Source organism: Monodelphis domestica, chromosome 4 (genome assembly GCF_027887165.1).
Source record: "Monodelphis domestica isolate mMonDom1 chromosome 4, mMonDom1.pri, whole genome shotgun sequence".
Lineage (NCBI taxonomy): Eukaryota > Metazoa > Chordata > Mammalia > Didelphimorphia > Didelphidae > Monodelphis > Monodelphis domestica.
The window spans coordinates 420,421,187-420,433,472 of record NC_077230.1 but is presented as its reverse complement, the minus strand read 5'-3'; the positions used below and the strand labels follow the sequence as shown (position 1 = coordinate 420,433,472).

Here is a 12,286-nt window from a genome sequence, read left to right as displayed (position 1 = left end):
AATTCCTGTATGAGGGAGAAGGTTGGAAAAGATGACCACTCTTGTCCTTTTCAATTTTCAGGTCATTGCACACATGTTTTGGACTAAGGTTGTATTTATTCCATTATTGTCACCCATAGGATCCAGTTCTCTTTTTGTCAAAAGGGGAAGACTTTCTGGTCATTCAGTATCCAGTGTTTCAAAGTGGACAGTCAGTTATGAGGCATGATCCAAATCAGCTCTTCTTTTCTTCCTGATTGTGGTGTGTTCATTCACTCTCCTGTGCCTTCACACATCCCTTGTCCCTTTTCCCCTATCACTTTTGGACTGTCTCCTTTAAGGGAATGTAAGCTCCTCTTTTTTGCCTTTGTGTCTCCAGTGCTTGTCACATATTAAAAGCTGCTTAAGTGCTTTTTTATTCAAGCAGAAAGCACTTATTAAGCATCTGCTGTATGCCTAGAAAGTATTCTTGATGCCGAGGTTACAAAGACAAAATGAAACAAAGAACTCATATTCTATCAGTAGAATAACATATAATAAAGCTATGGAGAAGACAGATAAGGGGTAATCTTGTGGGACAAGGCAGCAGCATCTGGAAGTCAGGAAAATCTTCACACACAAGATAACATGAGCTGAGTCTTGAAGGAAATGACAGATACCAAGAGGGAGGGAAGGAGTATTCTGGGGGCATGATACATAACATAGAAATGGGGGGGGGGTGAATGATAGAGTGCTATGTGAAAGGAACAGCAAAAAAAAAAAAACACACACACACACAATTTAGCTGAGCCATGGAAGGAAGAATGGAATAAGTCAGAATCAGGCTGGATTGAGATGGAAAGCACCTCTAGCAGCCTAGAAGAGAAACCTCAATGAAGAAGCCAGCTCTTGAAAAGGAGTTAGTCTTTGTCTTTCTCCTTTTTACCCCTCTACCAGATAGAGAAGGACCAGGGAAGGTGAAGGAATCTCTGTAGCATTTTGATTAGAGTTATTCTCCCAAAAGAAAACATTGAAACCAATAGAAAGTCAGTGGAAATAGCTTTGAGAAGTATGACCCCTGGCAGCAGAGAAGAGAGTCACTTAATGGTTTCTAGAAAGAATAAGCCCAGTGAAATCAGAGATGACCTACAAAAGAAGAGGAGATTTAAGGGAGTCTACCTGAAATAGGTAAATCATCAGAGATGCTGTATACAAGGAGAAATTCCTAAGGAAAACACAAGAAGTGAAAATATGTACATTGGATTCCTGTAATTCTGCAGGTGTAAATTAGTTGTCTTGGTCATGTCAGCTATGTTTGTGTATACTGTACCTGCCTACTAAATGTATGAGCCCATTTTTCCCACCAATAATGTGTGTACTTATGAAAGAGAGTACCCTAGGATTATGTTACAATTCTTTATTAGATAATAAATGTTTGCTTTGAAACCAAACTCCTCCCCCCAAGAAAAGAAGAAGAAGAAGAATCAGGCTGGAGATGTTGGTTTGTTCCAGTTTGTGAAAAGCTTTTCATGACAGATGACATAGAACCACTCAGGTTATTGAGCAGGGAGCTGACATGTACATACTTTAGAAAATCCTTTTATTGACTTGGGGGAAGAGTTAATTAGAAAGCCTGGAAGCAGGGAGACCCAATGAGGAGACTCTTGTTGCTTAGGCCAGAGGTGATGATAGGGCCCAAAGGAATGGAGGGATATAGAAGTCAACATGAGCCTGAGGGGCTGGAAGGATGCTGGTGCCCTCCTCACCTGGTCAGAAATATTATTATTCATAAGAAAAGAAGTGGATATTGAGAAAGACCCTTGAGTTCTGCTTTGAAGGAACAAGAGCCGTTGTGGCATGATGGAAAGAACCCTGGCTCTGGGTTCAAATCTCCATTCTGCTACTTCTTGTCCATGTGACCATGAGCAGGTCAACTCCTCTGAGTTTCAGCTTCACTATTGTTAAAGAAAGGGCTTGAACTAAAAAGCTGCCCCTTTTTTGGAGAGAAAAGACTTGGCACAGTTAAGGCCCTTCGTTCTGCATTTGATATTTCAACTCTGACCATTCTTGGACTACTGGCTAGTCACATAACTTTCCCAAGCCTGTATCCTCTCTTGTAAAATGAGAATATTCATGATGATAATGATGATGATAAGATTCATTAAATTGTTATGAAGAAAGTATTTTATAAACTATCTATCCCTGTAAAATTTAAAATTATATCTCATATAATGAAAATATTATATTTTAGGAGAACGCCCACTCCCTTTATCCTCTGTCTACAGGAAGTACGTAATGACAGGGAGTCAGTGGGCTCTCAGGATATGTATGTAGTTCTTTTTTAGGGTAACAGATTTTCAATTATACATCCCCTAAAAACGAGTATTTATATTACCTAACTCCTATAGATAAGGCCCTACTGGTGTGGGGCAAGGCTAATTGGGTCTCATCCAAGGAATTGATGGATAACTCAGACTGACTCCATTTTGAGGAGATAAGCTTTATTATAGAAGAATATAGTAATAGTGTAGCTATAAATAATTCACCAGTATACTAATAAGTAAGGTCAGCTAAGATGGGTATGGGTAGGAGTTCTCAGGAATGTTTTTTATCTGAGTTAGTTTCTAAGAAAAGGGTTGCCCTGCTGTTTGTAAGAAAGGGATGGCACTTTACCCATAGTCCACTTTGGTCTGCCTGGCTTTACCCATGGTTCACTGGGTTTATTCATAGGAAAGAGGAGGAGCAAACCACAGTGTAAATGGATGCTAATGATATATTAAACACCTTGGGGCATCATTCTGTCAAATTATGCTCTTTTCTGCACAAATTCTAAGGAAGGCAATGATTATGGAAATTGAGCATTGTTTGACCTTATCCTGTGTGATTTGTCTTGTCTGAAGGTTGATCCCATTCTGATCAACTGGTTATTGTTTCCATGTTCTTTTGATTGTCCTCAGTTCCTTGGCAGGATCTGTGGGGCCCTCCAGACCACATCATAAGTTAAATTCACTGAACATTGGGCACTAGCTCAGTGCAGAGGTGGTGTGCCTAGGAAGAAGCAAAAGGTTTAGGTGGGATTGAGTCCCTGCCCTCATGAAGCTCCCCATCTTCTTGTGTTCTCCAAGTACCACAGGGCTAGGAATGCTTCTGTGCCCTTTTATCCTGAATAGGAACCATCACAAAGTAACTAACATGAGCAAAGCTATATAAAGGGATACATGAAGGAATGAGCATTTGTATAGCATTGACAGTGTGTTAAAAAGCTTCCCCCTGCTCTTGAAGCTCACTTCCTGTTTGGCCTTGGACAAGTCAAGTCACTCAGCCATAGTGACCAGATGGCTTCTAAGGCCCTTCCAGCTCTAAGTCAATGATCCTGTTATGGTTCTTTCAAAAGCAAGATAGTTGTATAGCTCAGGGAAATAATTTTCTAATGGAGAAACACTTAGAGAGTGGTGGCCACAGAGACCTATTTTGTTCTGGGAAGGTGAATGGAATAATATGGCATTCAATAAGCTTTTCTAGATGCAGTGGTAGTGCTGATGTGATTATAGTTCTTTTTTTTTTTTAGGTTTTTGGTTTGTTTTTAATTTTTATTTATTTACTTAATTAATTTAGAATATTTTTCCATGGTTATATGATTCATATTCTTTCCCTCCCCTTTTCCCTCCACCCTCCCAGATCTGATGAGCAATTCCACTGGGTTTACATGTATCATTGATCAAAACCTATTTCCACATTATTAATATTTGCTATAGAGTGATCATTAAAGTCAACATGTTCCCCAATCATATCCCCATCAAACTATGTGATCAAACATGTTTTTCTTTTGAGTTTCTGTTCCCACAGTTCATTCTCTGGATATGGATAACATTCTTTCTCATAAGTCCCTCAGAATTGTCCTGGATTATTGCATTGCTGCTAGTAGAGAAGTCTATTACATTTGATTGTGCCACAGTCTATCCATCTCTGTGTATAATGTTCTCCTGGTTCTGTTCCTTTCATTCTGTATCACTTCCTGGAGGTCTTTCCAGTTCACATGGAATTCCTCCAGCTCATTATTCCTTTCAGCACAATAATATTCCATCACCATCAGATACCACAATTTATTCAGCCATTCCCCCAATCGATGGACACTCCCCTCCCTGTTTTCCTTTTTTTTTTTTAAAGTAGCACAGCTACTAATATTTTTGTACAAGTATTTTTCCCTTTTATCTCTTTGGGGTACAAACCTAGCAGTGGTATGACTGGATCAAAGGGAGGTAGTCTTTTAAAGCCCTTTGGACATAGTTCCAAATTGCCTTCCAGAATAGTTGGATCAATTTACATCTCCACCAGCAATTCATTAGTGTCCCAATTTTGCCACATCCCCCTACAACATTTATTATTTTCCTTTGCTGTCATATTGGCCAACCTGCTAGGTGTGAGGTGATACCTCAGAGTTGTTTTGATTTTCATTTCTATAATTATGAGGAATTTAGAGCACTTTTTCATGTGCTTATTGATAGTTTTGATTTCTTTATCTTAAAACTGCCTATTCACGTCCCTTGCCCATTTATCAATTGGGGAATGTCTTGATTTTTTTGTTCAATTAATTTAGCTCCTTATAGATTTGAGAAATTTGACCTTTGTCAGAGGATTTTGTTATACTGATTTTTTCCCCAATTTGTTGCTTCCCTTCTAATTTTGGTTGCATTGGTTGTGTTGTACAAAACCATTTTAATTTAATGTAATCAAAATTATTCATTTTGCATTTTGTGATATTCTCTATCTCTTGCTTGATCTTCAATTCTTTCCTTTCCCAAAGTTCTCATAGTTATACTATTCTTTGTTCACCTAATTTAATTCTAGTTTCCTTCTTCATGTTTAATTCATTCATCCATTCTGAATTTATCTTGGTGTTCATTATAGTTCTGAGAGGAAGAGGTGAGGTGGAAGCAGATATTGGGAGAGAGGACAGAATGTGACCCATGTTAAGGTGGGGATGGGCAAGCTCCAGGGTCACTCACCTGCCCTTGGGTGGGGCAGGGGCAGCCACTGAGTTTAAAAAGAGTGTTGGTGAAGAGGAGAGTGGGTTTTCTTTCCCTGATGGGTTTCATTGATCCACTTTGGTTCTTTAACCAAATCACCTTGATAGCTACTACTTTATAGTGTAGTTTGAGGTACTTGGGTTCACACTGTATCACTTCAAAAGATTATGATTTCCTGAGGCCCAAAGACTCTTTCACTTTTATCTTGGGATCCCTCTAGTCCTTACCCATAGTACGAACTTAATAACTGTTGGTCACGTTATTGAAAGAAACATAAGGCAAAATGTTAAACCTAAAAGAGCCCTTAAACAGAATACAGAACTTCTGAGCTGGGACAGACCTTAGAAAATAAAACAGACTACAAATGAGAAGAGACTTGAGAACATTTCCTTCAGTGATAGGTGGTTGTTTTTGTTGTTGTTTTTGTTGTTTTTTTTTTAAATTATGCTGAGAAAGAGGTGATAGGCTTCACTGGACTGCCAAAGAGATCCAGGGCACACACAAAAAATAAGATTAAGAACTGCATTAGATCTTTCCACCTTTCAGACCCAGAAAGAAAAGTGAGTGAGTGAGTGAGTGAGTGAGTGAGTGAGTGAGTGAGTCAGACAGACAGACAGACAGACAGAAACAGAGACAGAGAGAGCAGAAACTGCTGAGCTTTCATTCTCTAAATATAGAAAGCAGAAAAGCCATTTGGGGTTTGCCAAGGAGAATGATCTGTTTTGTAGATGGAACTCTCAGTGATTAGCCTTCTCTGAGGCTAGGCTCCTATCCTCCTAGAGCTCTAAGAGGAAGCCTGACACTGCCCATCCCCAGTCCTGGGTGGAGTTTGAACCCTGTAATCTACACAGCCTTCCTCCTATTGTGTATTGAACCATTCAACCAGCCACACCTTCCTTTGAGATTTAGATGTGCAGCTCAGAAAATCTATGGTCCTTTGGTGCACCCAGCCAGGAGCTAGTTGTTCTTATCTTCCCCAAGAAGTTTTTCTCTAAATAATTTTTCTGTTAAGATTATTCCCCCACCCCCAAACTCCTCTGGTTTTGCTTCATCATAGCATGGAATTGGTCATGCATTCTCAAAGATAGGGCAAATTATACTCTGCTGGACAGACTTTTCAAGTACTGTCCCAACTGGATTTGATATCAAAGGGCCTGCAGTTGACATGGCAACCCATGAATCCCAACAAACAGCATAGCCCTATGTCCTCTGTGGCTTCCTTTTCCACAGTTGACAGTGTGGGAGTGTTAAGAAAAAAGGGACAGATAGTGCTAAGTGACACAGGGTTTAGATAGAGCCTGTAGACATTGACTTCATTGTAGGTATCTTAATGGAAGATCTTTGTCTGAGCACCAGCACATTGACACACTATCCGGCAGACTTGAACTGCTGTGTCCATGTTGGTATTCTCATGATGCCAGAAGACAAAGTGGTTACAGAGAGTAGGAGGATAGTCATGAGTTTTCTTGAGGGAGGCAAAGGAAGGAATTGTCTGACTTTGTATGAAGAAGAAACATCACTTCATGGTTGCATCATTCATGATGAGTGAACATAGGCCAAAAAAAATCACCTTGAAGATAATTGTAGCTTGTGAGTTCAGAAGGATGGATCTCACTATCTCCTAAAGCAGTCTCTTCCCTTGAACAGCTTTGATGAAAGAAAATTCATCTTTCATAATGGAGAAAGCTTTTTCCTTACACTTGTCACCAATTGGTCAGAGAACCACAGAGAACAAATGTATTCCCTTTCCATAGTCACACCACCATCCTCCCTACATCCAGGTTCAAAACAAATAGGCCTTATCATCCGTCTTAGAATTGATACCATTTTAAGGTAGAAGTACAACAAGGGCTAGTCAGTTGGGGTTAAGTGATTTGCCCAGAGTCACACAGCTAGGAAGGGTCTTAGGTCAAATTTGAACCCAGGTTCCCCATCTCCAGTCCTGGTACTCTATCCACCAAGCCACCTAAATGCCCTCTCCAGTCATTTTTCACAAAGCTGCCAATGCAATCTTTCTAATACACAAACCTAACCGTGTTGCTCCCTTCCTTTAAAACTATTTTATATAGAAAATAAAAACTTCTTTTGCCTTTAATATTATGTAATTAGTCTATATAACACATGTAAAGCACTTTGCAAAACATTAAAAGTCTATGTAAATGCCAGCTCTTATTACCATAACTTTTCTAAATAGCTAAATAGAACTACTTCCTATTTCCTGCTATCCTGTCCTGCATTTAATCATTACAAAAGACCAGTTTCCTGCCTAGAATGTATTTCCTCCATCTTAGTCTGTTGAAAGCCCTGCATCAAGACTTTGTAAATTCCATGAAAGCCTTCCTGGTCTCCCCAACTGCGAATGTTCTCTTCTTTCTCGAATTGATGGAGCTGCAGAACTGGGGCTCAGGAGATTTTTTTAAAATCTGGATACTGTGACATAAATAGAATGGGGTTTTTTTGCTTCCAGAAATGGAGTCTCTTCAGTTAGCTCACATTAAGCACCAATACTTGCCCTAAAGGTATCACGTGGGTTTCCTAAGGCACAGGCTTATCCCTCTTTATCTCTCACCTCACACTCACTCTTAATCTACAGTCAGCTGGCTGGCACAGTGGATAGAGGGCTGGGCCTAGAGTTAGGAGAATTTGAATTCAAACCCGTCATAGCCTTCCTAGCTGTAGGACTTTGAGCAAGTCACTTAGCCACTGTACCTCTGTTTCCTCACCTGTAGGTAACAACATTTACCTCACAGAGATATTGTAAGAATCAAATGAAATAATACTGGTAAACTACTTAGCACATATCAAGTACTTAATAAATGTTTATTCCCCCCATCTCCTAGAGATGATATTTTGAACCAATAGGACCCAGTGAAATGATTGAGATAAGATTGAAGAAGAAAAGAGGGTCCAGACCACAGAGGAGCACTTATCTAATTTGTGTGACCTGGTTGAAGAGCCAGCAAAAGAGATACTGTAATACATGAACTATATTGGTGTCTTCACTATTTTAAGTAAAGTGTTAACCTTGTGATGGATTTATTTCCATGCCTCTAGGATAGAAATGGGAGACTAGTAAAAACTCTAGAGGGAACCAGCTACTAGGTCCTCCTATGCCCAGGTCACATCCAGACCACCAAACATTTCTCCCAGTTTCCTTTGGCTTCACCCTGTCCAAGAATCAATCCTATTCTTTCTCCCCAGCAGATGAGCAGCCTTAGTCAGATCCAGTAGCCAAAGCTTTTTGGAGAAGTGCTTCAGGGTGATTGAGGGGACATTTAAGCGCTTATTATTTCCCAGGGCATTATACAAAATGGTAGGGATAGATAAAAGTAAACAAGACCTGACCTCCAGGAGCTTACATTTTAATGGGGATAACATATATAATGAGTTGTGGAAAGAAGTCAGTAGTGATGGGAGTAGTAGCGGCGAGATTCCTTCCCAAGAATGGCATTGTTAATTTCATTACTATTCTCAGAGCTACACATAGAAAAGGGAAGGGCAGCTCAAGAGAGGTCTGTGGCCTGGAAATGGCCATGAAATGATATTATGAACCCGATAAGTTAGAATGCCCTCCAGTCAGAATGATGGAGGTCGCAGTCTTGGTATGCTGGAGCAGAGAGGCATTTTAGGAAATGCAGAGTTTGTTGGTTTTTAATACCTTTTGTATTGTTACCATTTGTACATGACCTTCATTTACAAATGTATCTCATTCTTCCTCTATCCATCAGGCTATCCCTAGTAAGAAAGATTTAATTTAAAAGAAAATTAACCATCACATCAACTGTGTCTAATAATATATGAAGTATTCCACATCATACTCACCATCTCTGCAGTGAGGGAATGAAGGTGCAAAAAAAGAGAATTTTAGAGTTTAAAAAAACTGTCTAGTCTAAGGCTAGGCATTTTATTCCACTGCCTTCTAATTACTTAAAAAAATAAGTCAGGGGAGTTGGTGGAAAGAACAGTAAATTAGGAGTCAGAAAACATTAGCTCCTTCCTGACTGCTTGTTATGACCTTGAACTAACCTTGCTAGGATTCTAGGTTTGGGGCTGGAGGGAACCTTTGGTCCAGGAGTGCCAAACCTCAGATATAAATAGGGCCACTTAAATGCATACCTAAGGAACCCTATGGGTTGCATATTGACTTAGAAAACCACATAGTAGTATCTGTTAGATTGTATTTGTATTTATTTTGCTAAATATTTCCCAATGCCATTTTCATAGGGTTTAGGTGGCCCAAAGTGTTTGATACATCCAACCTCTGATTCCAGCTATCTTATTTCACAGATGAGGCTACTGAGCCTGGGAGAGCTTAAATGCCTTTCTCCAGAGTATGCTAGTAATGACAGAGTTGAGACTTGAGCCCAGGTCCTCCAGCTCACAATCCACTACTCCCTCCATCCATCTGAAAAGTGATGTCTGACACTGTATTCTGAGGTCTCTTCTAGCTCTAATATTCTATGTTACTCCTGTTTCAGTCCCTTGATTGCTTTTGGGTAGTTTATTTTTATCTCTAAACTGGTGAATAATAAATATTCTCTCTCAGAGAGGAGCAAGGACCTTCTCTGGGTCTGGCATCACAGAAATTGCAGTTTCTACTGTTGCCCCCCCTGGAGCAAATGGCTCATTGTGCTTCCCTGAGGCTGTCCATGTTCCCAGGTCATCACTTTACCTGGGCCCTCATTCTGTTGTCAGCATTATTAAACTTAGCCACCTGCTCAGAGGTTTTTTATTTTTTTAATTGCCCTTTAATTAGTGGTTATACCAATAGTGTGGGCCAGGCAAATGACAGTTCTCCCTAAATTATGCTCTGGTGTTATGCAAGATGGTCTGAGTTGCCCTCATAAATGGCAACACGATTTCATAAAATAAACAAAAGCATAAATTACCAGGAAATACTGAACTGCTGATTCATCAGTGTTGTAAAATGGGACTTATGCTTTAATCACGGGACTGGTGAGGTTGTGGCAGGACCACACCCCTGGTAATTTATTGGCAGCTAATTTCCAGTTTGCTCTTAGATATGATGGGAAATGTTTATTTTTTAAACCTTTATTTTCTGTCTTAGTAACAGCTCTTAAAACAGAAGGGCAAGGGCTAGGCAACTGGGGTTAAGTGACTTGCTCAGGGTCATACAACTATGAGGTATCCAAGGCCAAATTTGAATGCAGGCCCTTCCAACTTCAAGCCTGGCACGCTGTCTACTGTGCCATCTAGCTGCCCCATTTGTCCAAAGACTAATGCTTACAGAACTGGGAAATGCCTAGGTCAGCCTTAGAAAACAGAGGGACTTGAACAGGATTTTTTTAAGCCTCTTGTTGATGTTTCAACTTTGTCTTATATCAGTGATTCAAAAAGATCTAATGGATTTAGGACAAAGGTGGTTTGAAATCAAAACTTTTGGGAGATAGTGACTAGGTGCCTGGAGCCAGAAGCAACTCTGGCACACTGTATAGCAGGGAGTTGTTTAAGGAAATGTTTTGAGTTTTTCTCTTTTTTATTGCCATCATTTGTACATGACCACCATTTCTAAGTATATCCCTTGCCCTTCCTCTGTCCGTCATGGTTGTTTGTGTACTTGTTATCCTTCCCTCTCCCCATTCTCCATTAGGCTAGAAGCTTCTTGAAAGTAGGGTCTGTGTCACCCACTGTACTTTGCACATAGCTGCTGCTTCTTGCACCTTTGTTCAAATGAATTGAGCATGTAGTAGTTGCTCTCCGTGGTACCCGTCCCACCAAGTTATGGGTTGTGGATGTACCCGGACTGTCTCCAGTTTCTCTAATGACTTGTGATGGGTCCATCACTATTATTTCTACTCGTTCTTACATTCACTCTGGTAAATGCTGTGTACTGTTGCTCATTTGTACAAAATAGCTCCACAGAGGTGTTCTGATGGCTCCCCATGTTGCTGATGTGTTCCCAAGAACCTCGTAGGTTGTCCACACAGATTGTGAGCTCTGGCAGGAACTGCTGCTAAGATAGAACAGCTTCTAATCCAGGAGCCCAGAGATGGACAGTGCCTTTGGTCAGAGAACCAGCCAGGCCAATTTTGTGCCCTGATTGTCACCAGACTGATCCGTATAACAGGATGGTTCTTTCAGCCATAGCTACCAGAGAAGCAAAATCTAGTGAAGGGAATAGCTCACAGTGGTGGGTCATTGAAATATTGAAAGAGGATTAGGAAAGCAGCTCAATTAATTCCCAGCAGGTGCAGTCCCAGAGCCCTGAAGCCAAGCAGAGCGTTCAGAGCTTCATGTTTGTGAATAATGCCAGAATAGCTGCCATCAAAGTTCTGTTTTGTTCTGTAAATTGAAGGGAACGTATGGCTGAGGTCCTTTCTGGCTCTCTTTTTGAATCATACCTAAGCACCAAGAAGGCCAACCTGATCAGCTGAATGGAACCTTAGTAGTCTTTAGTTTGACCTGCTCATTTCTCAGAGGAGGAAACTGAGGCTAAACCAGGGACAAAGGATGTAACTGGCCTGGGTTTCTTTGTTGGCGGGTAACAGCAAAGCCAGAATTCAAATCCAGGAATTGTTATGGGCAATATTAGGGGTTGTTCCATGAATATTTTATTTTAGTGGTCGCTGGGGATTTAAATTCAATCCCAATAAAATACTCAAGTCAGTTTGGGATTTTTATGATGGTTTAATTACAATAGTAGGAAGAAATTAAGAAGAAGAGAGAGAATGGAATTGGACTGCTCCAGCCTGGTCTGAGCCAAGCAGGAGTTCAGAGGCCTCAGACAAGGGGCCTCTCCAGAAAGCCATGGGAAAGGGAAGTCAATCTTATCATTCACCATGTGACTGTCTAAAAGGAAGCAGTCTGAGGAGCTCCTCCAGGCCTGAGTTCCAGGGCCAAGTCCACCAAAGCTCCCAATGCCACTCGGAGAGCCCAAGGTTGCAGAGAGAGAACCCCAGAGAAAGAAGTGACGCAAAATGTATAGACTGTTCTTTACATCACTTCCTGCATCTCACATGTACCAATGGTGGCTTAAGCTTGGCTTAGGACAGCCCAGGGGGTCTGTCAGATGTTTCTGATTTGTCGCTTGCTAGCACATGTCGGTCATAGGCCATCCTCCTCACAGTTAATCCTTAAGTGGGGATGTATACATTCCTGGTTGCTAGAATTCTAAAAACTAAGCAGGGTGGAGTAAAACTAAAATTCACAGAATGAGACTGTGGATGAAGAGCACAGCATGAATACAGATCAGTAGATTTTAAAATGCATAAAAATGAATTGGGAATGTTGGGGGAAAATATCTCTTTGGGACATGGTGCTCCTGTGGAGCCTTCAGGTGA

At 40.6% G+C, this 12,286-nt stretch overlaps 1 protein-coding gene across 1 annotated transcript in view; it reads left to right on the top strand.

The window, feature by feature from the left end:
- The window catches only part of ARHGAP35 (Rho GTPase activating protein 35), a 160,832-nt gene that overhangs the window by 126,836 nt on the left and 21,710 nt on the right, over positions 1–12,286 (top strand). The gene's annotated exons all lie outside the window — the stretch shown is intronic.